The sequence below is a fragment of the Otolemur garnettii genome, unplaced genomic scaffold, assembly GCF_000181295.1.
Source record: "Otolemur garnettii isolate 467f Iridium unplaced genomic scaffold, OtoGar3 scaffold00007, whole genome shotgun sequence".
Classification (NCBI taxonomy): domain Eukaryota; kingdom Metazoa; phylum Chordata; class Mammalia; order Primates; family Galagidae; genus Otolemur; species Otolemur garnettii.
The window spans coordinates 8380443-8399198 of NW_003852402.1; the positions used below are offsets into that span (position 1 = coordinate 8380443).

At 42.5% G+C, this 18756-nt stretch overlaps 1 protein-coding gene across 2 annotated transcripts in view; it reads right to left on the reverse strand.

Moving 5' to 3' along the window:
* The window catches only part of GRAP2 (GRB2-related adaptor protein 2), a 61193-nt gene that overhangs the window by 26154 nt on the left and 16283 nt on the right, over nt 1–18756 (reverse strand). The window contains exon 1 of one of the 2 annotated variants that reach the window (XM_012814173.1): nt 10517–10741. The exons of the other annotated variant lie outside the window; for it this stretch is intronic. The gene's annotated coding sequence lies outside the window, so the exon portion shown is untranslated. Of the gene's footprint in view, nt 1–10516; nt 10742–18756 lie in introns of those variants that run through there. 2 annotated transcript variants of the gene reach the window in all.

The window sequence follows — 18756 nt, forward strand, 5'->3', positions numbered from 1 at the left end:
GCTGGCCTTCCCCAGATAAAGCTTGCAGAGAGTCATGTTCTTGGGAGTGGCCCTTAGGGTCTTCTGCCTTAGATGATTTACAGCCAACAGTTCTTGTACCTGTCTAGAAAAAAGTCAGAGACACAGGACCATTTCTTTTTGGGTCAGGATCCCAGGAAAAAAGACAGCTTTCTCAAAAGGTCCTGGCCTGTTTAACATTTCTGATTTTATTGCAACCAAAGTAAGCAAAGATAAGGAAAATATACCCCCACCAAACCATTTCTGGCTAGTTGGCTGAGATTTTAGCACCCCCTCCAAAAGCCTCCATTTTGAGTGATTTTGCACAGACAGGACATCCCTATTTTTCTCTTGTCCCCAGTTAGCTCATTATTTTCCCCCTTCTAAGCCCCAGGAAAGCATAAATCCCCCCAGCATGACTGGCAGGGGTGAACACATGGAACTAGAGGGGGCCTCTGCAGCCTGCCCAAGTCTAATAATTCATCAGTGGCTGAGCTGCAGATGCTGGCCTTGGAGGCCACAAGGATGCTGTATGAATAGAAACCACCGGGGCACCCCCCATCTCCCATCCATTCCTGTCCTGTGCGCAGGTGTGTTCCTAGAATAACAATTCATCCTCTGGCTGCTTCGCTTCTGCGGAAAGCCGCCAACAGAGCTGTCTCTGATGACAGGTGACTAATGGGCAGCTGGTTCTTAAGTGAGACACTGTGCTAAGGGCAGGGGAAGTGTGCTGCCCTCTCCTCCCAGTGCTGGAAGGGTTCGGGCTTAGCCCACAACCACTTACTGCGAGAGTGGTTTTACTTGCCCTCACCTTCTAATACTTCGACCAGCATCCCTCCTGCAGACTCTTGGCCAGCCTCTTTATGTTCTAGTCTAACCTGGGATTCCTCAGCCCCTCCTGGACCCTTTGCCCTTGCCTTCCAATTGCTTCCCAGTTTCTGAATGAGAACCATCTCCCTAGTTAGAAGGCAGTAGGTTTTCAGGTTTGGAAGCCAAATAAATATATTTTTCAGACTTACAGACACACTTTACAAAACTGGAGAGTCTCTTTAAATCCTTTATATCCTTATTTAATCAAATTGCTCTTCTGCAGGTCCCTGTCTGTCACTGTGGATTATGGAAATTTCATTGGTCTCAAGAATGTTTTTCTCTTTTTTAATTAGCTCCTTTTTCCTGCTTGTGTTTTTTTTGTTTTGGTTGAGAAGGAGTGTTGAAGTCCCCTCCCCTCCCCTGCTTGTAACTTGGGCGATGCCCAAGACAAAGGGATCAGTCACCTGCTCTTCTATTTTCTGCTTGTTTATTACCTTACTCTTCCTCAATCAACACTGGTTTGGCTTATATAATCTAATTTTTTAAGTGCAAGGCGTATTGCATAAAGTCTCATTTGTCTTCAAACTTTTTATAAGAAAAGTATCTTTTTCTTTAAGCATAATGTACATATATGTTCTGTTAAGCAAATTCCATTCTCTTTTGCCATTCTCTGCAAGGCAAGGCTCCCCACAGTAGCTAACAGGACGCAGGTGTCAGAAAGACCTGGTTTCAAATCTCAGGTCCTGTGGGTTACTTAGTGGGTAGAAGGCCTTCTTTATGTCTCGGTTTCTTCATCAGAAATTCTAATGATAATCATCAGCTCACAATGTTACAGAGAAGAAGACGAGAATGCGTGGCCCGTTGTTGGTGTTTGATTGCTAAGTGCCTCTTTTTCCAAAGAGTTTTTGTGTTGCTGTTATCGACTATCCTTTCTTGTAGAGAAGAAAAAGATCCAGAAGTTTTAAGTGTAAATGCACCAAGCATATACTCCTTTTCAGCCTTTCAAGTACCTGTTTTTCCTCATTTCTGTGGGCAAGTGCTGGCTTCTCCCTCTCAGCTGCAGTGTTATCAAGACAACCCAGCGAGTAAAGAGAGACGATGGCACTAAACAAGGAGAAGTGGGGGGAAAGCCAGGTAGAGAAACAGAAAACCGATTTGGCTTCTACACATCGCCATCCACCCAGAGCACAGTCACTGCCTTGCTATCTTTAAACAGGAAGCGCCAGGACAGCCACAGACAGTCCCAGGACACTGCCCAAGCTTTGCCAACATCTAGACACAGGAACCAGCTAAGTATAAGTTACCATCTATTGATAAGGCTTATCATATGCCAAGGGCTTTCCAAAGGGTCATCCTTGTTGTTGTTGTTATTATTATTATGATGTTATACTCATTCCATTGTATAGATGGGGAATGGAGGCAAGAGACAGAGCATGTGTTGCTGGCTCCCAGGCTGTGTGCTCCCTTTACCTTGCCACTCCGCCTCTGCTCATACTAACAAAATAACGAAAAGTATTCCTGCTACTAGTTCCAGCTAATTGCTAACTAGCTCAGGTCCCCTAAATCTCTCTGGGTGGCTGTTTCTTCAAGAAATCGACAGGAGCAATTCTCACACACGCGAGAAATTCAAGCCCATTACTTCTCGGTCAAAGAGGCAAAGACTGCAATCAACCCCGCTGACCTCAGACCCAGCAATCATGTGCTTTAAGGCAATTGCAGAAACTCAGACAATCTCAGTTAATAAACTTACAATCGGCTGCTTTTTCTTTTCCTTCCTTTCCCCTTCCTTCCCCACAGCTTTCTTACCTTTCTCATCAATTTTCCCCACAATATATTCTGGGCTTCACTTCTTTTTTCCCCTGCTTCCCATTGTCTAGTCACATCATGATTCCCCCTCAAATATATCACGAGGATTTGATGAAGCCCTCGTGTTCTCTTTTTCTTCTCTTCCATTCTGTTCACTTCATGTTTGTTTTCATTGATTTGGGTTCTGAAAGCCTAACTTGTTTATCATGTATTTGAAAGGCTCCATCTTCTTGCTCTGTTGTCACCAGGGTTATGACGCTGTTCACGAATGCTACAGATGCCCTCAGCCCCTGTTCCTCAGTCTCTGTTCTCTGGGCTACCTAAATGTTATCTGGGCAAAGTACAGCAGTGTGGAGCAGACCACAATTACTTTATTCTTTTCGTCACTCTTACTTATGGTCCCAGCCCTCATTTATTATTGGAATACTGGTCATTTTTTTAGCTCACTGGTCTCAAAGCTTGCAAAAGTGAACATTAATTCATATAGCAGCTTACTTTGCTTCACTGGATGATTATCGATAATCTTATCCAGTGAAGCAAAGTAAGCTGCTATATGAGTTCCAGTTACACGGGAGGCTGAGGAAAGAGGATTCCTTAAGCCCAGGAGTTTGAGGTTGCTGTGAGCTATGATGCCATAGCACTCTACTGAGGGCAACAAGGTGAGACTATCTTAAAAAAAAGTAAAAATAAAAATAAATAAGTAAAGTAGTTCTCTTCCTTTTTAATTGCTGTTTTGATCAAGTAGTGTTGCATATTCTACATCCAGAAGGTCAGTCTTTCACTAATTCATTGATGATAGAAAAGGAGCAAGAGGCTGACTGGGAGTAGAAAGTAAGCTAAGAGCTTGTTGGATTGGTTATATCAAGTCCTAAAGTCTGAAGTTGCCCTAGGGAGCAAACATTTAAAAATAATAATAATAATAATAATAATAATAAAAAGAAGGGAAGAGAAAAGAAGAAAAAGCGAAAATGACAACCAGAAATTTCAGAAGTTCCAAATTCTTATTTCCAACCTTAAATAACCCCAGGGTCCTCCACCACCCTCCATGTGACAGGGTTCCAAGTCCTTGGTCTCCTGCTCATTTTCCTGAGGTCCCATCTCAAAACGCATTACTGAGATTTGAGATTTGAGCTGGGCTGAGTGGAATAGGATGATTTAATTACTTTATCTGTACACTAGATTTTTTATAATCATGTTACATTGCTGGCTGTTCAGGAATTATGCAACCACTTGAACAAAAACCCAGGTGTTTCCGACACGCAGGTGGTCAAAGCAGGCCTTTCCACCTCTGTAATGGATTTTTGGAGCCAAAATACAGAGCCTCACATTTACGTGTTTTAACTTCCATCTTGTTTTTTTCTCTCTCTTTGGCCAGTTGCTCAGCCCTCACAGTTCATTCAGGCATGGTTTGTACTCCTAACCCTGTGGTTATATCTTTCAAGTCCTTTCTAATAAGAAAACTTCATGCCTTTTTGGCCTTTATTTCATAATAAATGGAACAAAGACTTTGGAGTTAGGACTGCTGGGCTCCAGTCCTGGCTCCTTTGTGCACCAGCTGTGGGACCCTAGGCAAACTGGTTATCTCTGCACCCAGTTTCTTTACCTGCAGGCCCCTCCAGGTTGGCATTAACTCATTCATCAACATTCTCTGAGTATCAGCTACCACCCACCAGATTAAGTTATCAGTTGGCCTGTCTATCTTCATTCAGGGTGTCAGGAAGTACCTTGCTGAAGTTGAGCTGTGCTGGCCTGCAACCCTCGCCTTCTGCTCTTTCCTTCTGTGCCAGCCTAATAACCCCACAGGAAAAGGACTCAAATCAAAACAGGGCAGATTCTTCCTTCACAGCCATACTTGGGGAGACACCAAATGGAAGAAATTCATCTTCTCACTTACTGTCTCACTTCTAGTGTTTTGTCTGCCCCTCATCTCTTTTCCAAGCCACAGACTTTCCTTTCATTGTGTCATGAAATAGGCGACTGCCCCTTACCTACTGTGCCTCATTCCCCTCCTCCCTACCCCTCCTACTTACTCCTCCTTGATGGAGCACTGACATCCGTGGAGGATCATTTTCCCATTCAGCATCTGTCTGTGTCACATTGTTACCTGTCCTCCCAGATTCATTCAATTCTTTCCTATTGTCATTTCAGGCCTTCAGCAATCTCTCCCCATCCTGTCTCTCAAAACTGACTTTAGAATAGGTACATACTAGTTAATTACCCCATGCAAAAGTGCTTTACTAAATGGCTTCTCCTTGTTCTCTAAGCTCCCCATCTGCATCCTTGCTTCTGCACTGGTCCTTCTGCTATCTAACTCACACAGTATGGTTGGGCAGGTTGTTCACTGCACAAGGCTGAGGTTGCAGTGGGGGGATGGTATTCACCCAGTGTTCTTCTAATCAAGCTTTGAGTCCTGGTGTGGGGCTGCATCTGCCTAAAATTGGGAGCACTTTTTTTTTTTTTTTTACTTAAAGGCACCTGGTATAGTTTCAACTTCTCCTTTAAGGCCTTAGTCAGGGTCTGACACCATCATACCCATGGTCGCACACTCTCCTATTCTTCTGGGGGATTTGGTGTATCTACCTCTTGCCTAGTGCTGCCACCATATCGAGTGAGATGAGCAAGCACATGGGCTTTGGAGTCAGGCTACCAGAGTTCACACCCTGATTCAATCTCTAGCTGCCTGGGTGACTCTGAGCAAGTTATTTAACCTCTCTGAGCCTTAGTTTCCCCAATTAAAAATGGGGATTATAGTAGTACCAGTGTCATAGTGTTCTTGGAAAGAACATGTGAAATATCCATCTAAACCACTTAGTATGGTGCCTGGCACGTAGTGGGTACACAATAGTTGTTTGCTGTCATTACTCTGACAAGTTGACACTGCTCAGCAGCTAAAAACTGTTGAGATGAGTTGTGGCTCACAGGAAGTATGACTGTAACAAACCTCACTATGTAGGGTTGCTAGATAAAATATAAAATGCCCAGTCAAAGTTGAATTTCAGATAAACAACCAGCAACGTTTTTTGCATAGTATAAGTATATCCTAAATGTTTCTCTTCATAGAAATCTCAAACTGGTGGACTGAAGCATTGATTGTTAAGAGTACTGGCCAGGAATTGTCTGATCTTTTTACCCTTTCATCTTGATTTTCCCCAACGTCCCCTCATGTCACACGAGGCGTGTTCCATGAGATCTCTTACATGAAAATCAGCTCTAGCTGTTGGGGTCAGAGCTGATGTCGTGGAATGAGGCCTTAGCTTTCTCAGTGAAGGTCATGGTTGGTGCATAGAAGTATATAACCTCATTTGTAAGTCCTGTGAGCCCCAGAATACCATACCTCCTATTTACTCTATATTTCTTGGATTATTTGCTACTTTTAATATTGTATGGGTCAAAAGACATGCTTTTACAATTATATATTATGGAATACTATGTGTTTTAGTAAGTAGGTTTTGTATTTTGGAATTTCTGTTCTCACAAGGGCATTCGTTTTGGTAATCTGTATTTGTGGTAAGGCAGGAATCCTCTAAGTCCTCTTACATATTCAGATATTCCTCTCAGGGTGATTTTGGCGTTTTGTAGCATTATTTTCAAATTCACCACCATTTCTTACAACTTGTTGAATTTTTCCATGCTTGGCACCAGCTCCAGTAAATTATTACTAGTTCTATCACATAGTCACCAGGTTGACATTTACTTACATTGCCCATGTATCTAGTCCTGATGAAAACTAATCCCTAAATCAGTTGATGATACCTCATTTTTTCTTTATATGATTTGCACCTTCCTAGTCCTTGTCTCTTCCTGGAACCATTTCAGAGGAAGTTAGTAAAAACCACTCAGAGTATCAAATGTGGTTCTGTTGTTTTAAAGATCTCTTTTTTATATTCTTTCATTTCAAATCCCCCATTACTTCTCTCTCATTCTTGATTCTATCTACACTTGTACAAAGTGCCGATTTCTCCCCAAGTTGGTTTTCAGATTTTCCTCCTGCCTGACTTCGTTGAGCTCTCACCCACCTTGTCTCTGTCAGTAGTATCTATGCGTTTTGTGCATTCACTCAACAAACATTTCCTAGGCCCCACACTGCACTGAGCATGGAGATCCAGGGTAGACTAGACGGCCCAGCCTAGACCTTGGATTGCTCAGCCTTGTAGGAAAGACAAGTAAATTGAACAAATGAGATTGGTGTAATAAGGAGCCAAACCTCAAGGGTCAAAGAACCCAAAGGAGAGACTCCTAATCCAGGCTGGGTTGGAGACAGGTACAGGAGGGATTAGGTGAAGTTTCCCATGTGAGTTAACAAAAGAAGTGGATATTGCAGAAAGTAGCCAGGCAGAGAGGTGAGCATGTATGCCACAGAGAGAAAATGATGTGCACCAATAGGAGTTGGGCACCCAACTGATTCAGTCATGGACTGTCAGGAAATGGAATTGGTGATTGGCACGGGGGCAGGGCCTTCATGCCCAGGGTGATAGGAGTCTCTGAGAATTTGACAATATTTGCATTAGAGAATGTTAAATCTGATATGATTGGAGGGCAGGGTGAACTGGAGATGCCATGAATATTATGGCGGATGGAAGTAGCATTTTCTGAGCTATGGGGACATAGAAAGGGGAAATAATTTGAGAAGAATCTGAAATATTTGTGAGGCATCTAGGCAGAGACTCTTCCAGTCAAGGGTTGGATATGTAGGTGTAGATCTTAGCAAAAACATCTGGACAGAATTAAAAACTTGGGAGCTATTCCAATATAGATAGATGGTTGTTAAAACCCAGAGGAAGGAGAAATTCACCCAGAGAGATAATGTAGGAGTGCACCTTAGCTGGCAGCATGAAGGGATGGGATACCGTGCTTAGGTGGAGGAGCACGCTGTGTAGCAGCAGGTAAAGCATCTCCCCATTGAATGAGATGGAAGGAGGATATGGTGTGGATGCAGGTGAGTCCAAGTAGGTAAAGGGGATGGGAGGGGCAGGAAGTAGGTGGCCTTCCAACCCATGTGGGCAGGGCTTCTCTCAACTCATTATATTTTCTCTCTTCTCTTCTATAGAAAAGGGAGCCCTAGCTTTTATTCATGACTTCTCACAAATCTATGTGAGAAGGGAAGAGGCAGACAAAATGTAAATATTTGTACAGGTAGGGACTAAAATCAATAAGCACTCATTTCTCCTAATTGTCACTCCTCTCTCTCATTTCTTTATTTGAAATAATTATAGATCCACAGGAAGTTGCAAAAATAGTGCAAAGAGGTCCCCTGTACTCTTCATCCCCCTCTTTCCCCAAAGAAGATGCCTCTTATCACCATAGTTATACTATCAAGCCCAGGAAAATGACATAGTACAATACTTCCACTTTCTCTTTTATTACTTCCTAGCAGGAAGAATCTTCAGTAAAAAGAATCAAAATGATGTCAGATATAATGTTTAAGCAGGTCAAAAGCTTTCTGTGTGTTCAGAAGGGTTTCTCCCTGTAACTAAATGACATGGATTAACTACAAGACTAAATATCACCTAAATAGTCAGGTCAAAAACACCTTATGACCATATATAATTTGTACCAACATTAATCAGGCTTTTCATTGTCTGCTTGGCTTTCTTTCATTGTGGAGACCAGCACAGATGAATAGGCTGTTCTGCTGTTCCCATCATCATCTATAATAAGGGATGTGTGGTTCAAAATAGAGATTCAACGTCCCCAAGATGACACTGCAGTGCCATCCAGGTCTCGCTGACATGAGAACTCAAGCTCAGTTTATGACATTGCACTATCTCTCAGAAGACCAATGGATTAGGAGTGAGTTAGTATTCATATGGGTGACTCCATTTAACCTTCAAATGGGGAGAATTTCAGAGGAACCCATGGCACCCAACATGGCAGGCTCTTCAATAAATGCTAGGGATTTAATCAAACCAGCTTACTAAGCAACAAACCAGGAGGAGTCAGGCACATTCCTCAAGAGAAGAATCAAAGAAAGACAGACAAAACCAAGAAATCTCTTTGCTTCAAGGAAACAAAAGCCAACAAGAGAAAACTAAGCCAATTTGAAGTGAACAGCAGCTGTCCATCCACCCAGGTTCAGCCAAGGCAAATAACCAACTTATCAACAGAGAGTGAGAGAGTTCCCTATATTTTCACAGTAAGCAGTAATTTGTTAACAGGGAAACATGGAATGGCTTTCTTTCTCCCTTGGAGATAAATGAGCTCTGGTTCTTGAGGAAAAATATGTCTGGAAAGAGGTAGAAGACAAAAAGAAAAAAGAGGTATTTCATTCATTACAATTTGAAAAGCAAAGGGAGGTGCTGTGTGGTTCATGTCTATAATCCCAACACTTTGGGGAGGTCAGAATGAGAGGATTGCTTTAGGCCAGGAGTTCAAGACCAGCCTGAGCAACATAGCTAGACCCTTCATCCCAATTAAAAATAAGGAAAAATTGGCTGGACATGGTGGTGCTTGACTGTAGTCCCAGCTACTGAGGAGGCTGAGGCAGAAGGATGCTTGACCCCAGGAGTTTAAGGTTACAGCAAGCTATGATTGTGCCCCTGTACTGCAGCCTGAGTGACAGGGTGACAAAGTAAGACCTTGTATTTAGGGAAAAAACAAAGAGATTTGACAAGCAAAGGAAATATATATTTCTGGTACCAAGGTGGAGGGAGTTTGGCCTTGTTAGTTTTCTCCTTCCAAAGAAGGAAAAATACAACAGGAAGACGGAGGAACATGGGTGTCCAGATGCCTTCAGGCAGAATGATCTAATAAATGACATATTCCCCATGTGGGCTCCTTATTTACTTTGTAGACCTATACCGTCCTGCTTCATCTTCTTGTATCATGTTTGTGCTACCAATAATAAAATAGTTTAATCAACCAGGAAGACAGGCCTAAGAGCCATTTGCAGCTGTGGAGAGAAACCACAAGATGGAGAGGACAGGACACAGAGAAAGGGGTCTCCTTGCCCCATTGTTGCCACTGGTAAATGTCTTCAGCCCTCAGCTGGTGGGACAGACCAGCACATATGTGATGGGTCAAGGAAAAGAGCTGAAATCAACTTAGCTCTATAAATGGCCATTATCAAATAGTCAGGGGTGAGGGGAATGCTTTTGATCAACTGGTTCTGCATTGACCATTGTTGAAATTGAGCCTCGAGGTCACTTTTGTCACTGACCTCCCCTATAACGATGTGATGTGGCTACCCTTCTCCAACCCTGGCCATTTGTTTGGGCGTGAATGGATGCTGCCTGCATTTTGGAATCTGTGCAGATGCTTAAACAGACCCTGCTCTCCAGTTAGACAGCAGGAATGTCACCAGAGGTGACCTAAACATGCTTCCTTCTCAGCCGTTTAAATGTGAGGCATCCCTCCCGCATCTAGACCACTACAGTGGATTATTTTCACCAGGGGCTCTTGACCCCAGCTCTGAGACACATCACAGCAATTCCCACAAAAGTTCCGAGAGCTGACAATGAAATAAACCAGATGTCAGATGGACTTGCATGCGTAGGCAGGCCAAGAGGGTGGCGGGTCCTGTCAGGACGCTATTCCCCGCCATCACTTTGAACCTCAGAGAAGCTAAGTGGGGACAGCATGGCCAACAGAGCAGAATTCAGATGTGATCAATGCGACATCTGATTTCTCTTCTCTTTTCAGCTTTCACAGAAATGAACACGAAAAAATGGGAAGAAGAGAGGAGGGAAAATAAGAAGAGACAGGGCTCCTTCTGGGAAAAGCCATTCTAGTCCTGAATTCTCAACTGGGCATTCCACCTCAGAAAGCCAGCGACGGCCTTTGCTGAGCACAGGGTGACACTGGGCTTAATCCTGGCTGAAGCCAGGCAGTGGGTGGTGACCGCTGCCTAGATCTTTCTGCTGTCTCCTTTCCCCATCCCAATCATGATAAATATATTTACACTTACTTGATTATGTCAGCCAGACAATGTTCCCCTAATTGGCAGTGATCAGGGTTCCAGAATTGTTTGAGCGAGCCTGCTGTCTCTCTATCAGGCAAAGCAATAAGGGGCCGCTAATGCAATCCCCATTAACAATTTCCAGTGGAATAAAAAAACGATCCCCAGACTCATGCATGGCAATGAATTTTCCAAACAGCGCCTAACAGCCAGCCCTTGAGGAACTCAGACTTACATGAACCGTCCCAGCACAGAATGCTTTTATAAATCTTCCCCACCCCCAGCTCCAGTGCATAGAAAAAAACCATAGCCACTTCCTTCTGCTTGAGGTTCTTTTATTCTTTTGCTTTTTTTTTTCTCTTTTTTCCTTTTATTGGGCTTATGGAGCTGTCTTTTTGGGTTTTTAGTTCTTTGTAAATTGCAGGGACATCTGGCACATGGCTTATTGCATTTGCTAGCTCTGGTATTTGTAGATATGCGCCCTGTCTGCTGTGTGTGCATGTTAACACTCCCCATGCATAATGTATGCATGCATAATTGGAGCTTGAGCACACAGGCTTATTTTGACATTTAAGTGTAACTACACAGTGCTGAGCTGATGATAAGTAATTGCTCAATAAATATTTATTAAATGAATGAATGTGCCAAGAAGGCAAATAGGCAACTATCATTCATTCATTCATGAGATATTTCAATACTTAGCATATACCGGCCACTGAGCTACACTGTCCCTGTCCTCAGTGGGTTCCCATTTGAGGACAGGAGGCATCATGGAGACATGGTGCTAGAGCCTGTGCAGGGTAGCAGGGCACTCCAAGGAGAGAACTTAGTGCACCTCAGGGAAGGCTGAGGCCATGGAGGTTCTTTGAAGGTAGTGTGGCCTGCACAGGACCTAAAGGGTTCAGACGTAGGACAGCATCATCAGTGCTAGGATGCAAGAAACAGCCGATGTTGTGGGACAGCAGTGAGGCTGGAGATGGCAGCGACAGGTGGGAACTCTGGCACGGCCAGCGCAGGGGCTCAGGATGGACCAAAGGAAAAGAGCCTGGACTATCTCCATGAGGGTGGGGAAACACCAATAACTCCTCCACTCTTCCAAAATTCTCTTGGGTTCTGCCAGAATTTGTGTGCACATACCTCAAAGCAAAACTGTGACCAGCCCAGGAAGTCTGAAGTCACAGCCTGATCCCATTATTAAGGTGCCATGTGAAAACTGAGCCAGACCGGCTTCTTTAATGGTAAATTGAGAAAGTGAACTTGCAGGGCTCCAGGGTTTGTTCCAGCTTCTACCACTTAGGTTGCCAGGATTCTCTGAGGTTTGTGGATGGTCTGCACCTGGGCCTATTCTGTGTACCAAATGTGGGCTCTCAGGGAACTAGACTAGTCAGTCCCAAGCAGCACAGTGTCACAATATCACTGTCTGACAGTGCAGAGGCAGCCAGGGACTTTGAGGCACAAATTTGTATGAATCCCTAAGAGACATTTTCAGAACTATACTGTATGACAGAGACATCCCACTGTCCCCAGCCTGGGTCAGGATCTCATGTCTGTGAGTCTGAAAAAAACCCAATTAGTTCATGGCACTGATCCCTGTGAGATTTAGTTTCTCAAAATTATTGTTTCATTCACATCATTTCTACTTAAAAACTCTCAGAAATTCCAATTAAACCAAATCCAGAATTCTTAGAGTGGCATACAAGGTCATCCCCAATCTGTCCCCAACCCTTCATGCCACAACCCCACCTCTGGCAGGCAGGACATCTACTAACAGTGTCCATGAGTGTTTCTACCACTCTGCCTTTCCTTACTCCAGCGCCCTTTTGAGGTGCAACTCAAATTCAAGTCTGCCTCCTTGAGGATTGCCGTCTTGTTACCCTGTCTTCTGAACTCTGTGTAGCCTTACTGACAGTGTTGTTCACTGGTGACAGTTAATTTCATCTTGTGGTTTGTGTTTTGTATCTTCAGCTAACTCATAAGCCCCAGAGGATAAGAATGAGGCCTCACTCCACGGACCTAACACCATGTCCTGCTCACTGAAAATATTTGCTGGTGAATGAGCTTCCTACACGGCCCCAACTCTGAGACTATTCCATGAAATCCATGGAAAGTGTGATGATGATGACTTGTCATCCTAGTGCTGCTGTCTGAAGTTCATTTATCCTCTTCTTGGAAAAAAGAAATCTTGGGGACAAAAGGAACGCTGGAGAGAGAGAAGTTTGATGCGACCATTTTGGAGTAATGAGAATGTGAAACATTTCTCCTGCAGTGCATAAACAGTATTTTATATGTGTTTCTTGGAAGCTTAAAGTTCATCCAGGAATGAGCTATTTCACAGATCAAAAGGAGCATATGTGCAATCCACCAGGAGGAATAATCACTCTGCTAAATTTAAAGGGAGAAAGATTGAACACTTGAGCACAAAAGTAGAAATGTTTTAACATCATATGGCTGGAGAGGAACACGAGTGACTTATTTAATTTCTGGCCCCAAATGTTCAGTTTTGATGGTATATGTGCCAGTGAGCAGCACACGGGACTTTTCACAAAAGAGGAACTGGCATTAAATCAATAAGGAAAATCACCGTTTCCTTACTGATCCAATGGCATTTAAGGAAGCTGAGTGCTGCCAATATGGACAGCCGCGCAGAATTTGTCACTGGGCAGTTAAAACCACCATCTACACTGGCAGCTGTGTTTTTCCCAGAAGTAGAGCTGCAGGGAGAAAAATAGCTTTTAAACTTCAGTTCCATTTTTGCAAATTAGATCTTTTTGTGAAAAATTGTTTTAAGTCCAGGTTTGTTTGTTGTTGATTTTTACCTTTTCTTTCCTTGTTAATAAAGGAAATGACTGTGTCTTCTTACCCACATGGAAATTCATTCATTTACTCAATAAATATTTATTTAGCACCTATCAGGAGTCAAGTGTGGTTTTAGGGACTGGGGGTTTGGATGAGGACAAAGGAGACGAAGTCCCCAGCCTCATGGAGCTTATCTTCTAGTTGGGGGCTGGAGGGAGATAACTAAATAAGTACCATAAACATAGACTATACCAGGCACAGATAGCGGAAATAATGCTGATATATTATGGCATTTGAAAATTTAGTTGCCAGACAATGAAAAATTAAAATTCTTACACAAATACTACCTTAGCTCGCTCACACACACACACACACACACGCACGCACGCACGCACTCACATATAGAGTATACATATACAGTAGAATCTCTGCAAGTTGACCACCCAAGGGACTGTAACAAACTGGTCAAGATCCGGAGGTGGTCAACATAAGGGACTAGGCCTGCTGTACTGATATGTACATGTGGTGCATGTCTCTTTTATGAAAATTAGGTCTACTTAAGGAGGTGGTCAGCTATGGAGGGGCTGACCACTGTATTTTGGGGTATTTTAAAAGAAAGATCTAGTAAGAAATACATATATGCTGCCCTTAGCACATGAAGTTGGCCTTCCCTACTGACCTTTGGCAGGACATGTGTCCCTCAGGTACATTTCTGGAAGATGGATTTGTGACAACTTGTATTTGCTCTGTTAGGGGACTAAATGGCACCCTCACTCTCATGGTTGTTCACACCAAAAATCTAGAAATTCCTTCTGGACTTCTCCCTGTCTTTACCTCCTCTTTCACAAATCTGGCAGTCCCTCTAGTTGGTCTTTCAATGCAAACTTTTAAATATACCTAAACTAACGTCCTTCTCTTTATCTCCCGCACCCCAGCTTTGTGCGGGCTTTATAATGTCCCTCCACTGCCGAGTATCCTATTTCTCCTCTCTGGCTCTAGGCTCAAACACCCCCACGCTGCCCTCCTCACTGCTTCCAGAGTGAGTTGTGTAGAGTGCAGATGGCTCTGCCCTGCCTCTGGTTACCATCCTCCCCCGGCTCCCGACTCCTGTAGGATGACACTCAGGCTTCTTAGCCTGGCCCTGGCTGACCTGGCAGCTTTGTGTCTCTGCTCCTTTCCTTGACCCGAGGCCTGAGCCATAGCAGCTCATGTAAGGTGAACAGGTGATACAATGTGCAAATTGTCCCTGGGTGTTTCTTCTTTGAATGTCCTTCTTTTCGTACTCCTTAATTCTTGCCATTCTTTAATATGGCTCAGATGTCACCTTCTCCCAAGGCCATCCTTGAGCTTAATCCATTCCTTCTCATTTCAAGTATGGCATCCAGTGGGAAGCCATTGGTAATGATTCGTGGACTCCAGTATCTTTCCTCCCAAGCTGTAGGTTCCTCTAAGTAAAGAGGATCATTTTGTAATCTTAGTGCCTGGCACATAGTAGGTGATCAATAAACACAGGATGAATAAAGGAAGGAAGAACCTGTGGTAACTTCTGGCATGGCTTGTGCTACTATCCATCTCAGAATTAGGTGGCCTTTGGAATATGACAGAATGAAACCAATTGGTAAAGAACTGACTTCACTCTTTAGAACAAGGGGTTTTAAACATTTGAGCTTATGGGGTGCAAGTGATAAGGAATTTCAATACCAGATTTTCCTAGATAATATTTCTGTGTGTGCTACATCTGGAGATAGTCGAGAGTTTAAATAGATGATTAAAGCATGTAAAACAGAACCATTAAATTATCTGGAACATTTACTGCAGAAGGGAAACTTGAGGAGACTTAATAATGGTTTTTAATGAAAGGAAAGGCTGTATTCTAAGGATAGTGAAACATTCTCCTTCTCCACAAACACAGAAGAAGAAATGAAGTTAGAGCACTTCAAAGATTAAAGTTAAAAACAAAGTATAACTCAGAGGTTTTTTATACTGGGATATGTGAACCCATTTCAAGTCACTATTACAAATAACTCACATGTGTTGAGGGCTTACTTGGATTCAGGCACTGTTCTAAATGGTTACTATGTATTATCTCACCTAATCTTCACAACAAACCTACACAAGTTTGTTCAAATTTTATTATTCCCATTTTACAGGTGAAGAAATGGAGGCTTAAGGTAGTTAAGTAATTTACCCAGGACACATAGCTGGCACATGGTAGAGGTGAAACTCAAAGCCAGACTTCTGAGATTTTACTCTTACCAACTTGGCCAACTGCCTTGCTAGAGCCTAAAATAGACGTCAGAGTGCCATATGAGGATGGAGGTTCAACTTGAGAAAGCTTACTAAGTTCAAGTGACTAGTTTAAATTTAAACAAACAAGCACAAATATTTCAATATACAAACTGTCCTCCATTGCCAGGGCAACTAGCTCTCTTGTGGTCTTTTTTTTTTCAAGACAGTCTTACTATGTTGCCCTTAGCAAAGTGTGGTGGCATCACAGCTCACAGCAATCTCAAAGTCTTGGGCTCAAGTGATCCTCTTGCCTCAGTTTTTCATTTTTACTAGAGATGGGTCATTCTTGCTTAGGCTGGTCTTCGACTCCTGAGCTCAGGCAATCCACTTGTCTAGGCCTCCCTTAATTACACCAGTGTGTGTGTATATGTGTGTGTGCAGTGATTCTTTACTCTGGTGAGTTGGCCTACCAGCTCTTATCTTTCTAATAAGGCATTAAGTTGTTTTGTTTTGCTTTTGGCTGTCAGGGAACACACAGTTTCAGCATCTACATGTGTGCATGTATTTATAAGACCTGACATAAATCAAGTCATATTTAGATATTATGATTTTACCTCTAGAATGATGGAATTTACTCTGGGGGCTGAAGAGTCAGCATCTTTTTCCTTGTTATTTTTTCCAAGACAACCTTGTTTAGTCTACCTCGGGGGCATACACAGCAGGGTCACAGTCAGTGCAGGACAGGGGCAGCCTGGCCCGCAAAGCAACTCAAATGCCTGTTCAGAAGAAAGTCAACACTTATCTGATCTGTGGAGAGGGTAATCAGGCACTGAGTGGCTCCCAGGCTGCAGGCCAGGTCAGGAGAACCAGGCAGCCCAGCAGAAGCCCTGTGAGAAGGGTGGGAATGAGTCATCAGACTTTTCAGGTTGACTGAGATGACTTCTGTTGATTTTCTTCGAATTGAGATGTGTTATCAGTGTTCACACATTGGGCATAACGGGAAGATGAGTGAACATTTTCTTGATAGTGCCTGGCCTTTGGCAGGGTTGTGATAAGATTGGGGTTAAGATAAGAGTGACTCTGCAGGAATATGCTGGGCAGTGTGTGTGTCCCCTGTGTGCTAGAGGTGTGATGGCAGATAGACCCTCTCAGGAGAAAATGCCATGTTTTCTGACATTATACAGAAGTTACTCTGGCTTGATATTTTACTGTCTCAGGGCAAGAGGAGGCATTGCTAATTTGTCACCCTTTGAGTTCATGGTCTAGGGAAAGCACTTGCTTTTTTTAACATTGAGTTCCTCACAATAACTGGATAAATTACTGATGCCTTGATTAAGGGTTTGGGTTCTTAGAGTTCATTTAACTTCTCTGGCCTCAGTTTCTTCATCTTTAAAGTGGAAATAACAATGGTGCCCATCCCCTTGGATAGGAGTAAACAGATGAATACATGTCAAGTGCCTAGAACAGTATATAGCCAGCATTAAACTCAGATTTATATCAATGCATATATTTTTGTTTATATAACTTGATATTTGTCAGAAGACCTACTCCAATCCTTGATCAAAATAGATGCTAGATAAATATCTGTTAAATACTGAAGGAGACAGATGAATGAATTTAGTGGAATACACATTAGGCTGCCAGTTCTGGCTGCTCAGTAACCTCTAACTCAGGGACAGAGTGGCAAAACTAGGTGTCAGACTTAATTTCTATTGAGCAATATTTCAAAAAGAAGCAATATCTCAAAAATATGTTTGTTCCGCAACCAAACATCTCTGTGAAATAAACAGATGGGAGTATAGATGATGATATTGTATGAAGATTACAGAGGAAATGGCATGAAGAATTGGGTTGGAGAATGTCACACCTGAGGCACAGGTAGCAGGGACAGTGACTCTAAATTGAATCAAGAGCAGGGTCTTATACCTCAGAAACCTTTGAACTACAACAGATAGTTGTGAGTCTATCAAAATAAATAAATATAAATAAGAAGAGTCAAATCCCTGACCTGTATTTACCTTCTATTTGTTGTCTAATAATGACAGGTTCAACTCGAAATAAACCATTTCATTTAACAAATAGAAAGAAAACAAAAAGTATAACATTACTGGAACAATATAACAACAGTACCTTAGTATTAGGCTGGATCACTTAAAATTTGCCACTTTTTGGATTAAAAATAAAGGTCAGACATTGTTAATTTCATATGGCGCAACACAGTGTATTTCATCAAATTGATACTAAATCAAAACACTTATATTACTTTGCCTTTTATTATCTGGATAATTAGGGCTATGAAACCAAATTGGCCGGTTTTATTTGTAATAGACTCCTTTGCCTCTCAGAATTTGCGCACAGTAGGTGCTAAATAAGTGTTTTGTTAATTGAATGGGGTTTTCTGTTATCTCCTCTCTAAAGTTAGGTCTAAATTTTGCCACACTAACTAATGCTGAGACTGCCCTTAAAACATAATTACCAAGCGTAGGCTTCATTTCAGTTTTCAAGATTTAGATAAATCCTTTCTGTGACTCGTTTGGGCAGCACTGGGAAGCTAATTAATACATTATTAATATATTGTAGAGGCAAACAAGACTCTGCTTGCTCACACAGTGATGACAAGAATAAATTTAGGTCAGAAATATTTTTGCAATTAAGGGAAAATGTTATTATAATGAGAAATTATTTTTCATACGACACAACACAACTCTGCATGTTGAGACACGTTATAGATTTATAAATGAGGTGAACAGCAGAGTCAGGCAAGTTTTTTCCCCAATGGTTCTAATCGTTCGGAGCGGGATAGGGGCATCCAAAGTGCCCTGAAATGAACTAGCAATGATAACCTTTAGGGATTGCGGGAATGGAGAATGTCGTTATTATTCATATGAGATTTCATAACAGTTGGGATTGGTGCCAAACTTAGGAGCGAAGACTGAAATAATGGAGCAAGAGGCATGAAATGGTTTTCAATTCAGAAAATAAAGAGCTGCTTAGACAGTGGGAGAGATGGAGCATGTTCCAGGAGGAGCGTGAAAAACCCATTAGTTACAGCACCTCTTTGGGGGGTCTCAGTTTTCCCATATTTGTTAACTACCTCCTGGAGAATAGTCACTCTGGCACATCTGTTGTTGTATGGACACAATGGATAAGGCCTAAAAATGATACGCATTTCTTGAAGGGGGAAAAGACTAGAGCTGTAAAATGTATTACTTTGGCTTTTGTTG